This window comes from Polyodon spathula, chromosome 6, assembly GCF_017654505.1.
Source record: "Polyodon spathula isolate WHYD16114869_AA chromosome 6, ASM1765450v1, whole genome shotgun sequence".
NCBI classification, from domain to species: domain Eukaryota; kingdom Metazoa; phylum Chordata; class Actinopteri; order Acipenseriformes; family Polyodontidae; genus Polyodon; species Polyodon spathula.
In genome coordinates, this window is record NC_054539.1 from 33,512,702 (window position 1) to 33,529,606 (window position 16,905).

Consider the following 16,905-nt stretch of genomic DNA (forward strand, 5'->3'; position numbering starts at 1 on the left):
CAATACAACACTTATGATTTCGTTTCACTCATCACGGTCATTTCGTAACCATAACAAAGGAACAAATCGATTGGCCACACACCCTGATGCACCTTCAGTCATGCCCCCTCAGGTAGCGAGTGAAATCACGTCTCCTCCAATCCATGACTGATACATCGCCTACCACAGTAAGACACTGACTTCTAGTATTGTGGCTTTGCCCCATTTTGATTGGCTTACTTCCGACTGACCCTGGAATGAACTGTCAAACCATCAGATCTGGGGCACACAGCGCACTCACAGGTTGGGAGTGAGATTGTTCACTCAGATTCATTTGCTCTCTGTCACAACCCCTCATTTTGTTCCTCTGCTCTCCCGTTAGTGGAATATGGAACTGGTTTATATATTTTTTCCAGTGAAAACCGAACAACCATTAACTGCCGCCGGGTCCTTGGCTAATAATAAAAGCATGATAGTGTAGCAGCAGGGCGGCCATGCAGGAGACTGTGGACAGTGCTCACTCTATATCTCTCACTACACTGGCTCACTCTCCCCGATTGCCTGTCAGTTCTGTGTGTGAGGGGATTATGCAACTATAGTGTAGTGGTTAGCACATTTGACTAGCACACCAAAGGTCAGTGGATCTCATTTTTTAATTTTTTAAAATATTAAGTATACTTTTATGCTAACATAATTGATTAGTTTGTGTTCATGAGTGGGAACTTCCAAAATGCTAACAGTTTATATGTTAAATATTTTAATGGTTATAGTCAAATTAAACATCCTCGCTTGAAAACTATCAACTGTTACGTTTTGCTGAGAGATGGTACAGCTATGGCCACAACTTTTGCATCACCTACATTTTTTTTGGATTGAGACAATAAAAAAAGCCTAGATTAGCATTATTTTGATGTTTTATTTAACATTATGTAATCGAAGAAACTACAGAACAATATTGCAAAAGTCTGGTTGTACAATAGTATATAAGACATGTCGAATTTCAAAATGCCACGTTTTAAAATGTCTGTTTTTCGGTAAGTGTGGAAAGCTACAAAGCTTTATGAAATTCAGTATGTTAATGTAGCTGTAGCAGGGGGAGATCTGTACTGATTCTGCTGGCGTGTTCATAGTGCTGCAGGAAGAGGGCAGCTGTCGTCCAATAACCGCCTGTGAGTCACGGCAGTGACACGGGGAAGTGGGAAAGAGGGTGTGTGGACTTTCCCTCTCTGAATGGCTGGGAGGCGGCTCTTGGGGATGTTGTTAGCCCTATAAGATAATGCTCTACTGTTTCCTCAGGTCTGCCCTTTTAGATGCGCTGAATGGGCGGAAGGCTGGTCGAGGACCGAGAACCAGCTGGGAGAAAGAAAACAACCCGACAGCAAGACAAAATCCCAAAAGTTTATTTTAAAGTTCTGGGGTGGGAGCGGAGGCTTCCCCTGGCCTCCTAGTGGCAACTCGGCCCATGGAAATCTGGCAACCTTGGCCAGTACCACGTAGGCGGCATCCTCCAGTGGTGGTGTGCAGAATTCCCCAGGTGACAGTGAGCAGACGACCCCTGGCAACAGCGAGCAGGCTACCCCTGGCGACAGCGAGCCGGTGACCCCAGGCAAAGCAGTGCCGGTGATCCCTGGCAACGGTGATTCTGGACCCCTAATCTGCGGGAGCTCCGGACCCTCAGGCAGTGAACTCAGGAGGGGAATGACAGACAGGCGGTGTGGGAGAGACAAACCCAGGCAGTGTAGGACAGGCAACCCCAGGCTATGTGGGACAGGGTAGTAGTGCTCCCTCCGTAGGCGACGGCAGGCGCTGGCCATCGGGAGGTGATGGCAGGAGGGGAGCTCCCGGCCAATAAGGTGGGAGCTCCACTTCTGGAGGCAGGATGGAGGCAGGATCAACATGCAGTCTGCCTCTAGCAGTGGAGACAGGAGTGGCAGGCAGTCCTCCCATGGCGGTGGAGGTGGGAGCAGCGGGTATTTCTCCCATGGCATTGGAGGTGTAAGCTGCAGATTGTGGTGAACATGGGATCTGCAGGCAGTCTTCCTCCAGCCATAGGAAGGTGCAGCGGGCCGTGGCTCCTAAGGCACAGAAGTGGTGCTCCCTCTCCTCCTCATCCTGGAGGGCGGGACGGCTATCCTCCGGTCGTCCCTCCTCCTCTTCAGGGTGGGGGTAGTTTAGGATTTAATGGCCCCTTTCCTCGCAGAAAGGGCACCAACTCAAGGGCTCCACCAGGTGGAAGTGTTCATCCCAGCGGCCCCTCTTGGGTGCTCGACGCTTGTGTGCGCTGGTTCTTCCTCCTGGTACTGGGGCAGATAGCCACTGTGTGCTCGTACTCACGACAGCTAGGGTACAACTCTGCTGCCAGACTCCTCACAAATGCCTCCCATGCTTCATTTGCCTTTTCTCTCCTCTGTTGTCTCTCCTGCTCCTTTTCCCCATTCTTTCAAAAAAAAATAAAAAATTCTTAAAATATATATGACTCTGACTCCTGGAGGCACTGTTATCCCATGCAGGACACCATATCTGGCAGAGATGGCTGCAGGGGTGACATCTGACCAGGAAAATGAAATAATACATAATAATGACAGAAGGTTTACAATTTTAGAAAAGCAAACTATGAAGGTATGAAACAGAGACTAACAGAAGTCGAGTAAGGTAAGGTAACCAGGTAACTACAGACCAGTAAGCCTGACATCTATTATATGCAAACTTATGGAAACTATAATAAGATCCAAAATGGAAAATTACCTATATGGTAACAGGGTCCTGGGAGACAGCCAACATGGTTTTAGGAAAGGGAGATCGTGTCTAACTAACCTGCTTGATTTTTTTGAGGATGCAAAAGGATGATAATGGATAATTGCTAAGCATATGCCATGGTTTATTTATTTCCAGAAAGCTTTTGACAAAGTCCTGCATAAAAGATTAATTCTCAAACTGAACACAGTAGGGATTCAGGGAAACATCTACATGGAATAGGGAGTGGTAACATGTAGAAAACAGAAAATAATGATTAGAGGAGAAATCTCAGAATGGAGTGAGGTAACCAGTGGAGTACCACAGGGATCAGTATTAGGTCCTCTACTATTCCTAATCTACATTAATGATTTAGATTCTGGTATAGTAATCAAACTTCAGAGGGAGAGGAGCCATCTCCAGCGCCAGAGGGAGTCCCACCACTGTCTCCAGAGCAGGAGGGAGAGCTGCACCAGTCCCCTGTAACAAGGGTAGACTACACGCTGCTCCCACCTCTTTCGCCAGGAGACTACACGCCTCCGCCAACTCCATCGGCAGGAGCAGAGCAGCAGGATATGTCTGCCTCCGCCACCTCCAACGGCAGGAGCAGAGCAGCAGGAGCTGCTTCTGCCTCCGCCACCTCCACCAGCAGAGGGTGAATACCTGCTGGGTCCCTTTCCACCAGCAGAGGATGAGTGTCTGCTGGGTCCCCGTCCACCAGCAGAGGGTGAATGCCTGCTGGGTCCCTTTCCACCAGCAGAGGATGAATGCCTGCTGGTATCACTTCCCCCACCAGCAGAGGATGAATGCCTGCTGGTATCACTTCCCCCTCCATCACGAGGAGAGGAGCTGCCTCTGCCTCCATCATCAGGGGGAGAGGAGCAGGAGCTGCCTGTCCCTTCACCAGAAGGACTAGGACTAGATGCTGGCGGTCCTCAGCAGCCCTTGCATAGGCTGCTGAGGGAAGCACAGGGAAGAACCGCCCTACCACAGTGGCCAAGAAGAGGGCCAACACCCGCACCCCAGCTTGTCCTGACTCCCTGCCTCGCTTTGCCCAAGGATGCCTGCCTCGCTTCGCCCAAGGATGCCTGCCTCGCTTCGCCCAAGGATGCCAGCCACGCTTCACCCAAGGATGCCTGCCTCGCTTCGCCCAAGGATGCCTGCCACGCTTCGCCCAAGGATGCCTGCCTGGCATCGCCTGGGGTTGCCAGTCGCTCTGCATCTCCTGGGGTTGCCAGTTGCTCCGCATCACCTGGGGTCGCTGGAACTGAATCGCCTGGGGTTGCCCGCCGCTCCGCATCGCCTGGGGTTGCCTGCCGCTCAGCATCGCCTGGGGTCGCTGGAACTGCTTCGTCTGGGGTTGCCAGCTGCTTCGCATCGCCTGGGGTTGCCAGACACTCCGCATCGCCTGGGGCTGCCTGTTGCTCCGCATCGCAGCAGGAAGTACTGTGGCCGGAACCCCACCAAGGGGAGCTACCGGCCACGAAGAAGGGGGAGGAGGTCTGGAGACCACCAACCCCACAGCAGTTTTGCTGCCAGAGATCGTGGGGGAGGTCAGAAGACCTGCTCCCACTGCAGCACTTTCGCTGCCGGAAGTACTGTGGTCGGAGCCCCACCAAGGGGAGCTGCCAGCTACGAAGAAGGGGGGAGGTCAGGAGACCACCCCCCAAGCAGCCTTTCTGCTGCAGGACTACCCCGGCTGGAGGAGCCAGACTGGGGACTATTAATGTCTCTGCTGACAGCATTTCCGCTGTCAGCTGGGAAGCTGCCGGCATTGCCACCAGCAGCAGAAGAGTGGCAGGAGTATGCCACCCCACTGTCAGCATTGCTGCTGACAGCCTTACGACCTGTGGGCCCCTTGAAGCCTCCGGTCCTGGCCCAGGACTTTGTGCTGGACTTTTGGGCTTTTAAGGGGGGAGGTGGCCATTGAGGCCATGTGTGCTTTGCACAGGGGGTATATGTGACAAAGTACCCGCCCCTGTGTATTTTCTGTATATGTTGCATGTGGCGTTAAATGTTGGTGTATAGGCATTGGTACACGGGTCTATGTTTCACTTGTGTTTAAAAATGTATCATTTTATTTAGGCACGGGATTGTACAGCACTTCACATGCAAGTAAAAAGTAATATGTGAGCACGGGGAATTGCACTTTATTAATTCACGTGCAGTTGTACCGTGACTCCAATTGAATGATTGATTAGCAGTCGAGTCTTGGTACAGCTGCATAAAAGCAGCATGTTTTCACCCACTTGGGGTTGTGTGTTCGATGAGTGGAAAACGGGATTGGAGACGGGGGTAAAGAGAATAATAATAATAATAATAATAATAATAATAATAATAATAATAATAATAATAATCGTTAAAAGAAGCTCACCGTGTTTTGTCTGTATGGTCCGTTTTGTTTGTCTGTTTATTTTGGCTACCAGTGCCGTGTCTTGTGGTTTTTGTTTAATACCACGGTTTATTTTCTGTCTGTTCTGTTCACTCATTAGATGCTGAGCAAAGCCATTCACTCAGCTCAACCAAACTCCATCTCTCTTTGTTTATTTTCCTGTTTCTGGTCGGACATCCCCTACTCTGGCCATCTTTGTGACAGGGAGATACTAAAATTAAAGAAGGAATCTATGAAAAAGACCTAGGAGTTTTTGTTGTCTTCATCTAGACAATGTGGGGAAGTGTGACAGACTGTAACACAATTACTCGTTCCTCAGTCTTTTTGACATGAGCTCATGCGGTTGGCGCATGATGTCCCTTGTTCAGGCCATATAGGTAGCGAAAAGTCTCAGGAAAGAATACTGGCTCAATTTTACTGGGCGGGAGTGTACAGCGAGGTGAAGCGATATGTGGCGACCTGTAGAGAGTGCCAGCAAGTAGCACCGGGGCTGGTTCACCCGACCCCATTTGTTCCACTGCCCCTGATTAATATCCCCTTTGAACGCATTGCAATGGATATAGTGGGCTGTGATGGAAAGTTCTGGTGATGAATCTTCCTCCCGACCTGTGAGGGCGCTAAAGAACGAGAGGAGAAGTATCTGGAAGGGCTGGCTTGACAGTTCGTTTCCGAGTCAGGGAAGTGGGTCAGCCTGGAAAGAAGCCAGACTCTGTCATAAGACCATATTGATTTGAAAGGTAAACGAGAGGCAGCTGCTAGTAATAAGGCAGCTGCAACCGTTTACCTAGATATCATGCGGGATTACATATAGGGGCCAGGGTAACGCTGATCTTTTCCTTCGTTTGGGTAAACGATTTGAAGGCGAAGGAGCGAGAGAGGAGTTCTCAGTAATTAAAAGAAATACGTGTTCTGTGTGTTTTGTTAACTGTTTGTGTTTTGTCACTATAGACATTTAAAGCACTTCTCCGGAGCTGTCGGAAAAGGGTCAGCACTATCCGGAGCACCACTGCACTCCACACAAACCTGTGTCTGCACCGAGCACCTGCATGTCTGCACGCACCCAGGACTGGTGAACGCGTCTGTTCGGGACTGTGCCCAGTTTTTGTTATCCCCGCGCTATACACATTGTTGTGTTTAGCCGGGGAGTTATTATTTATTGGTCACCGGACCTAGATTACGAATTAAAGCACCTTGTTCACTGAATCACTGTTGTCTGTTCATCACTCCTGCACCGCATCACCGCTACACCTGTTCCCCTTACCAACCACTTTGCCACAGGAAGCTATAAAAAAGGCCAACAAGATGCTCGGATACATTGTGAAAAGTGTTGAATTTAAATCAAGGGAAGTAATGTTAAAATGTACAATGCATTAATCAGACCTCATCTTGAATATTGTGTGCAGTTATGGTCACCTCGCTACAAAAAGGATATTGCTGCTCTAGAAAGAGTGCAAAGAAGAGCGACCAGAATTATTCCGGGTTTAAAAGGCATGTCATATGCAGACAGGCTAAAATAATTGAATCCATTCAGTCTTGAACAAAGAAGACTACGCGGCAACCTAATTCAAGCATTCAAAATTCTAAAAGGTAATGACAATGTCAACACAAGGGAATTTTTCAACATGAAAAAAGAAACAATGACCAGGGATCACAAATGGAGATTAGACAAAGGGGCATTCAAAACAGAAAATAGGAGGCACTTTTTTACACAGAATTGTGAGGGTCTGGAATCAACTCCCCAGTAATGTTGTTGAAGCTGACACCCTGGGATCCTTCAAGAAGCTGCTTGATGAGATTCTGGGATCAATAAGCTACTAACAACCAAACAAGCAAGATGGGCCGAATGGCCTCCTCTCGTTTGTAAACTTTCTTATGTTCTTATGTTCTTAAGTAGTTGTCACAAAGATGGCCGGAGTGGGTGACGACAGACCAGAAACAGGAACTGACTCTGAACACAGGCTTTGAAATGGTCAAGGCGCTGATGCGCAGTTTAATAATGCACAGGCAGAAAATAAAAGGTTTGTAACAATACAAAAACAGGACACGGCACATGAGGCCAAAATAAATAGACAAACAAAACGAATACACTGAAAAAACACAGAGTGGACGAACGCTACACAAAACAATGGAGACCTATATTTACGCTTTATCTCTTGCTCTCTTTCTCTCTCTCTCTCCCCCGTTCTCCACTCCCGAACACACAACCCTGCGTATGTGACAACATGTTCCTTTTATTCAGCTGTACCGAGACTCGACTGGTAATCAATCATTCAATTGGAGTCTCGGTACAACTGCACGTGAATTAATCAAGTGCAATTTCCCGTGCTCATATATTACTACATTTTACTTGCACGTGAAGTGTTGTGCAATCCTCGTGCCTAAATACAAATATACATTTTAAACACTCGTGTTACACATACCCGTTTATATTCCGTGTACCAATGTCTATACACCAACATTTAAACACACCACACGCAACACATAACAGATAATATACACAGGGGCTGGCACTTTGTCACAGTAGTACACTGTAGGACTAAGCGAATTATGGCAAAAAAACGAAGGACTACTAGACATCTTCTCTTCTACTGAGGCACTACAGATGGATGAACAGGAGCCTTTGGATTCATTGTCCACAAGAGAATCAATAATAACATAGTTGAGATTTACAGCGCATCAGAGAGGTCTGTAAGATAATAATGAAATTTTCAAGGACGTATGAACTTCAGATCACTCAAGTATATACACAAACAACAAGTTAATTTGATGAAGAAGTCAAAGATTTTTATGAAGAAGTACAAGAACTACACAAAAATGGGAAGAGCCACTATAATTTCATCATTGGTGATTTCAACGCCAAAATAGGAGCCCAGCAAGAAGACAAGAATTCGATTGGCAAATTTGGACATGGCGACAGGAATGAGAAGGGTGACAGATTAATCCAGTTTGCAGAGAACTAGAACTTATTCATCATGAACACCTTCTTCCAGAAGAAACCCATCAAGAAATGGACATGGAGAGGACCCAGCAGAGTGAAGAATGAAATCGAATATACACTCACCAATAAGAAGCACACTATACAAGATGTCACAGTACTAAACAATTTTAACACAGGAAGTGACCACAGACTTGTAAGATGCAAAATACACCTAAACACAGCACTGGAGAGAGCAAAAGTTGTGATGACGAAATCCAACACAATCAACATAATTGACATTGTGAAAGAAGGAGGTGAAGAACTGACAAAAATATTGTTGTGTATTTTTACAGATAGTATTAAAGAAAAGAAAGTGCCAAATGACTGGAACACATCAGTGATACTTTACATGAGAAAGGAGATAAAAAGGACCTCAAGAACTGGGATCAAGCGTGAAGAAGTCAATAACCACGTATATTTAGGACAGTTAGTTTCGGCAACAGAGAACCACATGTGCGAAAACAACAGAAGAGGCTGCAGTGTCTCTGGAAGATTCAGCATGGTTCTGAAAGGGAAACTACCCTTATACCTCAAGAGGAAAGTCTTCTAGTGCTAACTTGCAGATACGAGATCTGGACCCTCAATTCAAAAATTGCTCAAAAATTACAGACGACTCAACGGAGTATGGAAAGATGCATGCTGGGAATAACAAGAAGAGACAGGAAAAGGAAGGAATGAATAAGAGCACAAACAAAAGTATGCAATTTTATTATAAGAACGAAAAAACTGACAGGGCAGTGGGCTGGACATGTAGCAAGAAGAACAGACCATCGCTGGACAACTGTGTATATATATATATATATATATATATATATATATATATATATATATATATATATATATATATATACCGTGTGTGTGTGTGTGTGTGTATATATATATATATATATATATATATATATATATATATATATATATATATACACACACAGTGCCTTGCAAAAGTATTCAGACCCCTGACCAATTCTCTCATATTACCGAATTACAAATGATGCACTGAAATTTCGTTCTGTTCGCTATTTTTTTTTAAAACACTGAAACTCAGAATCAATTATTGTATGGTGACATTGGTTTTATGTTGGGAAATATTCTTAAGAAAAATAAAAAACTGAAATACCTTGCTTGCATAAGTATTCAACCCCTGTGCTGTGGAAGCTCCCAGTTTGCACCAATGAAAGAAATTGCCCTAACGAGGACACAATTAACTTACCATTGGCCTCCACCTGTGAACCATTAAAGTTGCTGTCACATTTTCTGGATAAAAACCCCACTGTTGATGGATCATTGGTAAGGCTGTGAATCTGAAGGAAAATGAAGACCAAAGAGCATTCTACAGAAGTTAGAGATAAAGTAATACAAATGCATAGATTAGGGAAAGAGTACAAAATAATATCCAAGTGTTTGGATATCCCAGTGAGCACAGTTGGATCAATAATCAGGAAGTGGAAGCTGCATCACACCACCCAGGCACTGCCAAGAAAAGGCCGTCCCTCAAAACTCAGCACTCAAACAAGAAGGAGACTTGTGAGAAAGCCAGAGAGAGGCCAACAATCACTTTGAAGGAGCTACAGAGTTCAGTGGCTGGGAGTGGAGTAATGGTGCACCAGTCAACCATATCAAGAGCTCTGCATAACACTGGCCTGTATGGGAGGGTGGCAAGAAAGAAGCCGTTGCTCAAAAAGTACCATCTGAAAGCATGTCTGGAGTTTGCCAGAAAGCATGAGAGTGACCCAGATGCGATGTGGGAAAAGGTTTTGTGGTCAGATGAGACCAAGATAGAGCTTTTTGGCCAAAACTCAAAGCGCTATGTGTGGCGCAAACCTAACACTGCCCATGCTTCAAGACACACCATCCCTAAGGTGAAGTATGGTGGTGGCAGCATCATGCTGTGGGGATGCTTCTCATCAGCAGGGGCTGGGCATCTTGTTACAATTGAAGGAAGAATGGATGCAGCAAAATACAGGAAAATACTGCAAGAGAATCTGCTTCAGTCCGCAAAAAAACTGAAGCTTTGGAGGAAATTCACCTTTCTGCAGGATACTGATCCCAAGCACAAGGCCAAAGCAACATTGGAGTGGCTCAAGAACAAAAAGGTGAATGTCCTACAGTGGCCCAGTGAAAGTCCTGATCTCAATCCCATTGAGAATCTATGGCACTATTTGAAAATTGCGGTCCACAAGCATCGTCCAACCAACCTGAACAACCTGGAGCAAATCTGCCAAGAAGAATGGGCCAAAATCACTCCGACACTGTGTGCAAAGCTGGTACATACTTATCCCAAAAGACTTAAAGCTGTTATTGCAGCGAAAGGTGGCTCTACCAAATATTAATGTGTGAGGGTTGAATACTTATGCAATCAAGATATTTCAGTTTTTTATTTTTCTTAAAAATATTTCTCAACATAAAACCAATGTCACCTTACAATAACTGGCTTTGAGTTTAAGTGTTTTAAAATAAAATATCTAACAGAATGACATTTCAATGTACCATTTGTAATTCAGTAATATGAGAGAATTGGTCAGGGGTCTGAATACTTTTGCAATGCACTGTTTATAAAGACAAAATACCTGACTGTAGAAAACCACAGACAGAGGGAAAAAGCAACTCCCTTGGATTAATCCAGATCTATAGTCAATTTCTAGATAAAAGTATCTTTACTCTTGCATATTCATGTTTCAAAAGTCAGAGAGCAACATTGTTTACACGTTTTAACAATTTGTCTTCTTCAGAACATTATAAAAGACATGTGTTTCAAACATTTAAATATTTCAAAGCTGGGACCACACCTTATATTAATAATTAAAAACAATTTGCACCCAATCAGGAGTCAATTAGTTAATAATCGGTTAATAGATAATTGTTTCAACAGGTGATAATAAAAACATCATGATCACCAACCCTTCATATATTAAGAGAATCATTAATAAATGTGTATAACTCTGGCAAAGCGTAAGCCCTGCACATGGGGAAATATGTTTATTGTATGTTTTTGTGTTAATTGTTAATATATTGATTTAATTGTTTAGCTGCTGTGGCGCTCCGCTGGGGATGATTACCCGTCTGCGTGGAGCAGCAGCCAAAAGCAATCAGCTGTTCCAGCAGACGGGTGGGAGTGTCTCAGCGGAGCGTCAGTATAAAAGCATGGCGATCGCTGTGATTGAGGCTGCTGCTTCAAGGCCTGCCATTTTCACGACACCTTTTGATTTGTAGTTTGTTGTGCTGCTTTTTATTTTGCACTTTTTGTACAGCTTGATGTATTTGTACTCTGTGCGTTACCATCGCTGGTAACGTCACATGACCACCTTTATTTTACTTTCGTTTTCTGTTTGTTTGATAACACCGTGTAACAATTTTTTTTTGTTCTTGGGTAGTAAGTGTTATTTCCTAATTGCTTATGCCTCAAAAGTATAGAAAATGGCTATTATTCCCCACAAACTTTGCTTTTGTGACCAGGACAGTGATATTTCAAAATATCACTATTTCCAATGGGAAAACGGGTAAATGTGTGTCTTTTCGTTCACATAAAGTCAGAAAAAAACAACATATGAATCCAAAATAACATGTATTTATACTAAAGTAATACAAAAATGACTACAAAAGATTTAAAAGTGAGTAGTTTTTCGAGATTTACGATTATACTGTATTTACCTCCCCAAATGGAATAGCCAAGAGTCAAACCGACAACGTCCAGGCTATAGGGCACATCCTGACTCCAGTTTTTCTAATTTTGCAATTAAGCTGTATAGTTTATTTTTTAGATTCCACTTTTATTTCATTTTTCTATTAGACTTTTTGAATTGTTCTATTTTTACAAACTAGCTTTTTGTCTTATTTTATAATTAAATACATATTTAAATGTAATTACATTTTGTATTAGCCTGTTTTTCATTGAATGGTTTAATAATTTTTTGTGTGAATCGCTTTGGGATCCGTGGATGAAAGGTGCTATTGAAATGTGAACTGGATTGTTTCACTTTTACACTATAAAGACACATATGCAGCAGTTTAATATGAAAGAAAAAGATTGTGTTTCAATGAAAAAGGGGTGAAATGCAATGTAGAGACACAGGTTTTAGAAAATTGTGTTTTTATATCAGATTTAGCACATTATAAGAGCAACCCAGTTTTCCTCTAATTCCCTGTTAATGGACACATTTTAACTACATTCCTAAGAAAACTAAAGAATGGGCATCAATGAAAGGAGGTAAAATTGAATTATTTAAATGATTAAGAAAGGCAACAAAGCAATATTCATTTTACAAAAATTGTCTTTAAAAAATGGTCTTGTCTTGAAAAAAGCAAACACATTGCATAGCCACCTTTTAAGAATAGTTTCGATTATGCTATATACACTGAGTGTACAAAACATTAGGAACACCTGCTCTTTCCGTGAAATAGAGTGATGAGGTGAATCCAGGTGAAAGCTATGATCCCTTATTGATGTAACCTGTTAAATCCACTTCAATCAGTGTAGATGAAGGGGAGACAGGTTAAAGAAGGATTTTTAAGCCTTGACACAATTGAGACATAGATTGTGTATGTGTGCCATTCAGAGGTTAAATGGGCAAGACAAAAGATTTAAGTGCCTTTGAACGGGGTATGGTAGTAGGTGCTAGGCACGCTGGTTTGAGTGTGTCAAGAACTGCAACACTGCTGGGTTTTTCATGCTCAACAGTTTCCTGTATGTATTAAGGATGGTTCACCACCCAAAGGACATCCAGCCAATGGCAGGCCAGTGTTCGAAAACGGCTTATTGATGAAAGAGGCCAAAGGAGGCTGACACGAATTGTGCAGAGCAACAGACGGGCTACAGTTAGTCAACTGATAGTCCAGTACAACATTGGTGTCGAAAGACCCATTAAAGAATACACAACTCGTTGTACCTTAACATGAATGGGGTATGGCAGCCAACAACCTAACAGAGTTCCACTTCTTTCATCAAAAAACAAGAAACTGAGGTTGCACTGGGCAAAGGAAGAAAAACACGACACTGGAGGATTGGAAAAACATTGCCTGGTCTGATGAATCCCGGTTCCTGCTGTTTCACACTGATGGGAGGACTAGGGTATGGAGAAAACCACATGAGTACATGCATCCATCCTGTCACGTGTCAATATTGCAGGCTGGTGGAGGTGTGTGATGGCACACATTGGAACCCTTGATAAAAATGGAGCAAAGTTTGAATGCCACAGGATATCTGAACATCATTGCCAATCAGGTGCATCCCTTCATGGCAGCAGTGTATCCATCTGCTAATGGATTTTTTCAGCAGGATAATGCCCCATGCCACAAGACTAGGATTGTCCAGAAATGGTTCCACGAACATGACAGTGAATTCAGCTTACTGTAGTGGCCTGCCCAGTCACCAGATCTCAATCCAATTGAGCATCTGTGGGATGAGATGGAATGAGCTATTCAGAGTAGAGATCCACTACTAGCCAACTTCACACAACTGTGGGAAGCATTGGAGTCAACATGGGCCAGCATCCCTGTGGATCGCATTCGACACCTTGTAGAATCCATGCCCCAATGAACTGAGGCTGTTCTGAGGGCAAAAGGGGGTGCAACTCAATATTAGGAAGGTGTTCCTAATGTTTTGTACACTCAGTGTGTGTGTGTGTGTGTGTGTGTGTGTGTGTGTGTGTATATATATATATATATATATATATATATATATATGTAATGTATGGTTCGGTTGTTCTTTTTAGGGGGAAGACTTTCTTGATGTCTTCCACTACATGGAAACCAACACCAAATATGGCAAGGGAAAGGGAGAAAAGACTAGGACTGTTTTTGTGGAGAAACAGGTACGTCATTCTACTATTAGCATTCAGTGGCTTACACAATGCTATTGATACTAAGATTATCTGGACGTGGAATTCTTTATTATTATTATTTTATTTTTATCTTACAATAAATATAAACTAATCTACAGTATCAGAAACATTTCTGTAAAATTATTTACTTCACACTTGTCTATTGCATGCATTTCACAGCAAGGTATGTGAAGTTGAACCTAATTCACACATTATTATTATTATTATTATTATTATTATTATTATTATTAATAATCAATTTTATTTATTTATTTGTCACAAAGACAGCTGTAGTGGGTGACGTCAGACCAGAAACAGGAACCAACACAGAATAAACAGAGAGGTGGAATTTGGTGAGGCTGAGCGATTGTTTTCGCTCAGCATTTAATAATTAAACAGCAGAAAATAAAAGGTTGCAAGACAAACAAAACATAGGACATGGCACTTTAGCCAAAATAAAGAGACAAACAAAAGGGACTACACAGACAAATATGGTGAGCTGATATTTTAACTTTAACTATTCTTATTACCGTCTCCACACTCGGAGAGTGGTAGACAAGGACAAAGCAGAGACAGAGGGGTACCAGGAGAGTAGGGAGAATACAAGATAAGCAGCAGAATTTTGAATGAGCTGAAGGAGCAGATAGCCGAAGTAGGGAGACCAGCAAGGAGAGAGTTACTGTATTCAAATCTGTAGAGCTTGGACCAGGAGTTGGGTGGAATAAGTAGTGAGAAAAGGACGGATTTGGCTAAGAAAGAAGCAGCAAGTGCATATCAGGGAAGAGATGAGAGAAAAGGAGAGGGAGAGGGGTCAAGAACAACACCTAGTTTTTAGCAGAAGGAGATGGAGAGAGAGTGGTAGTCAAGGGATATCGAGATTGAGAGCTCTGTGGTGGGAGAGGAAGCAGAACGAAAGTAGAGGAGGTCAGATTTAAAGAGGTTGAGACACAGTGACCACCACCTGGCCATCGAAACAGGATGACACAGATAGTCCTGGTTACCCAGAGACAGGAGGCTATGTGGTGACTATGAACTGGGAGAAGTCAAGACAGAGCACTTTAAAAAAAAAATATTTCTCCTGCAATTCCTACACCTAACCAGTCAAGAGAGAGTGGCAAGCCTACCGTGGGATCCCCACTGGCTGACCAGTATCTGTGTCTGTCACAGCCTGAGGGACACAGAGGGAACACTCTTACAGGGACACTGACAAGAGAGGGGGGCTGGGGGTGGGGGTGGGGAGTTATTTTCCACAGTTCAAGAGTCACGTTTAATTTGCTACCTCTTTATTTACATATTCCTTTTTATTTATTTACTTTTATTGATGTTCAAAATGTTTACGCAATGTAATGTTTAGATTTTATACTGTGTTTTTAACTGCTTTGATATTACCACCAATGTTGTTATGCCAATAAAGCACCTTTGAATTTTAATTTGAATTTGACGTGGTGTGAATGTGTCCAGGTTGAGATAGCTGAGGGGCACGTTGAGATGCGAGGGGAGATGTGGGAGTCAAAAGAGGGAAAGGAGAGAAAGATCTGGCAATCATCTGTCTAAACGTTAGAGAGATATAAGGAAAACCAGACAGGAAAAGTGCCAGCAATCCCAGGTCAGAGAGCAAGGAGAAGAGAATGGCATTTGAGAATGGCCAGCTACAGAGAGGAGGGCGGTTTCCATGGAGTGTGTAGATTGGAACTCGGCTTGAAGAGGGTCAAGAGGAGAGTGCTCGGTGAGGAAGATGCCAGCTGGCGGTTGACAGCTCGCTCAACAGGTTTAGAGAGGAACGGGAGGAGAGAGACAGGGCGATAGGTCTGACGGAGGAAGGGTCAAGAGAAGAGTTCTTTAGAATGGGGGTGACATGAGCAGTTTGAAGGCTGAGGGAAAGAGAGGTGTTAATGTGGGAGGAGATAAAAGGAAGAAGAGCATTCCAAGTGAGAGTGAAACAGTACAATTCACATTTCTATAACATCTTTCATGCCGATGAAAAACAGTCTAATACAAAATTTAATTACATTTAAATTAAAAGAGACCAAAAATGTGGGTCCCTTTCAATTCGAAGATGGCCACCAAAACATCATTATGGGATACACTCCTGCCTAGTGGTAGGTGTCACTGAGCTCTTACTATCACAGCTGCCGATAGGCCCTCTCCCCCCGGTGACCCCCTCGGTCCCACCTCCCGAAGGTACTTAACCATCACGCAGGGGAGACTTGCTCTCTTTTGCTTCTCATGATTGGTACTGTAAGACCTCTCTGTGTTGCATTGAGCCTTTTTCTTCTAAAAAGTGCTACGTAAGCTATTGCTAATTCCCCTGCACTTTGTGCTGAAAACTGGAATCAGCAGGAATCGTAGTTTTAAATTTGTAGCCTTTATTCTGTTTCTAACTATCAGCACCTGCTCACTCCGCATGTCAGGCTGCTTCTTTGTGTCTGTCCGTCTTAGTACGGTAAGTATTATTCTTAAGAATTGTGTGTTTTTCACCCTTTCTTGCTAAAGAGAGTACTGTTACTCCACGAGGCCAGGCTTGCCTTGTTGTCGAATTAGCACACCAGCCGCCTGCGGGCCACAGGTTGGGCCTTGTTTTGATTGTACATAGCGTGGGGCATTGAGTCACGCAGAGGCATTCTTTGTCCCCCGCAGCAGACCCCTCCCAGCCACACTTCCCGATGCCATCACAGAGCCCTTTTGGGGAGATCCCCTGTGCGCAGGCGTCAGTATCCACTCACAGTCACTCCCTGTCACCTCCGGCTAGACGGATGAAGAAGCAGGCGCGGGACATCATGGATATGAAAGCTCAGATCGGTGGATCTTGGAGCTTTTGGAGAGGCAGGCCCCAACGGCTTCAGCCGTGGGCCCCCATGTGGCGTCTCCCCCATCCCCTGCACCAGTCACAGTCTCTGTAACGCCCCCTGACCCCTCCGTGGGAGAGCAGGGCAAGCAGATCGACCAGGCGCTTTGTTCTGACAAAAACGCGCTCTCTATCGCCTCCTTGTGTGGGGAGTCTGCTTTCC